Consider the following 2,500-nt stretch of genomic DNA (forward strand, 5'->3'; position numbering starts at 1 on the left):
AGTTGCCTTGTTCGCAGTTCGGTCTAGTTCACTCTTTTCCAGCATCATCCCCCCAAGTTGCCTTGTTCGCAGTTTGGCCTAGTTCACTCTTTTCCAGTGTCATCCCCCCAAGTTGCCTTGTTCGCAGTTTGGCCTAGTTCACTCTTTTCCAGTGTCATCCCCCCAAGTTGTCGTTGCCAACAACCCAAGAGTCCATAGTATTCGGAGTTCTAGCGGGGCCTCCCCTTGCTTCCAACAACCCAAGAGTCCATAGTATTCGGAGTTCTAGCGGGGCCTCCCCTTGCTTCCAACAACCCAAGAGTCCGTAGTATTCGGAGTTCTAGCGGGACCTCCCCTTGCTTCCAACAACCCAAGAGTCCATAGTATTCGGAGTTCTAGCGGGGCCTCCCCTTGCTTCCAACAACCCAAGAGTCCGTAGTATTCGGAGTTCTAGCGGGGCCTCCCGTTGCTTCCAACAACCCAAGAGTCCATAGTATTCGGAGTTCTCGCGTGGCCTCCCATTGATTCAAACAACCCAAAAGTCCATCTTCTTCGCAGTTCAACATCGCCTCCCTCGTTTCCAACAGGCCCAAAGGTCGTCTTCTTCGCAGATCCACGAAGAGCTCATCACGATTTGCCACATTCCATTTCCCACGGGTTGTCAACAACACTTTCTCACACTTCCCGCAATCGAGTACGTGCATGACATGCCAAAGCACATCTTATTTGCCTTCCATCGCACTCAAGACGACGGGTTGTGGAAGAACGATATTGTTCACAACAAGTTCAAGGACAACGTCTCAATCAAGGGACACAACCGAATTATGTTGACTGGGTCGCTAAAGTAAACCCGAGTTCATATAATGCACCGCATCCAAAAGAACTAGCCACAACACGTGCATCACTGAGATGTTTCACTAGATGGAACACGTGCGTGACATTAGGATCCTCCAACACCTCTTCGTGATGGAAAGATAGAATTCGAAGCAACCACAGAAGTACCGTCTAGTGGGTAGGCAACACAGGGACTGATCAACCAATATCACCCAAGGCAACGGGTGAAAATGGAAGAGATGCATGCTTGACCGTTCGATACGCAAGGCATGGAGCCAGCCAGCAAGTGCATCTCGATTACAACTCACACACCCTCACGTTCGCAAGACACCACACCACAAGACGGTCCACCCCCCACCTACCATGGGCAAGCAAGCAAATGGAAACATCAAGTGACGCAGGGTCAAGCATCGCTAGGCATGAAAATAACTTTCCACAATATCCGAGGGACTAGCTGCCGAGCTAACCAACGATCAGTGACGACCGTGTGTTGGTATTAATAAAGCTCAACAACTATGAAGAGGCTAGTTGTGCCATGATAAACATGCTAACGCACGCACCACGTGAGGGGGGAGGCCTCATCAAGCTCCCTTTAAAACCTGCCAGTGTGGAGCTGGCCGGCTCAAGGAGCACTCCCCCCCTATAAGAGGTTAATATGCAAAAGGCAAAATTGTACAAGTAGATACACTTTTTTTGAGCAGACATAAGTCCATATCTCGGGCTATACTTCGAATTTTGATGCGATTTTTTGCAGTAATTCGTAGAATAATGGTATCTCCTTGCTCACCAAATTTCATAATTTTTCTCGAAGGGGAACTATTTTTTTTATTTTTTTTACTTACCGGGTATGTGTAAAATCGGGAAAAATAGAAAAGCACATGTAGACTTCGAATTTCGACCTCATTTTTTCCAGTCCACCACTAAACAATATCAGGAACCTCCCCACAAAATTTCATTCAGTTTGGCCAAGGTCTTAAATTTGACAAATTTTGGCACCAACCTATCTAGTCGCGGTGCACCGACCAACTTGGCCAAGTGCAAAATGCATCCAATTCAAAACTTTTGTGCACCAACACTTTTACAGTACTCATTTGGGGGCATTTGGAGGCCTTTCCAACCCTCACATCTCAAAAACCACGAATTTCATTTTTTCACAAATCTCCCCACCAAGCCATCTAGCTATGCCGTGGTGCACCGCCAACCTTGGCCATGTGCAAAACCCTCCGAACTCAAAACTTTCGTGCACCAAGAATTTCATGGTATTCATTTGGGGGCATTTGGAGGCCATTCCAACCCTCACATCTCAAAAACCACGAATTTCATTTTTTCACAAAACTCCCCACCAAGCCATTTAGCTATGCCGCGGTGCACCGCCAACCTTGGCCATGTGCAAAACCCTCCGAACTCAAAACTTTCGTGCACCAAGAATTTCATGGTATTCATTTGGGGACATTTGGAGGCCATTCCAACCCTCACATCTCAAAAACCACGAATTTCATTTTTTCACAAAACTCCACACAAGCCATCTAGCTATGCCGCGGTGCACCGACCAACTTGGCCATGTGCAAAACCCTCCGAACTCAAAACTTTCGTGCACCAAGAATTTCATGGTATTCATTTGGGGACATTTGGAGGCCATTCCAACCCTCACATCTCAAAAACCACGAATTTCATTTTTTCACAAAAC

This window comes from Vigna unguiculata, chromosome 6, assembly GCF_037176805.1.
Source record: "Vigna unguiculata cultivar grain cowpea cultivar isolate G323 ecotype 2 chromosome 6, ASM3717680v1, whole genome shotgun sequence".
Lineage (NCBI taxonomy): Eukaryota > Viridiplantae > Streptophyta > Magnoliopsida > Fabales > Fabaceae > Vigna > Vigna unguiculata.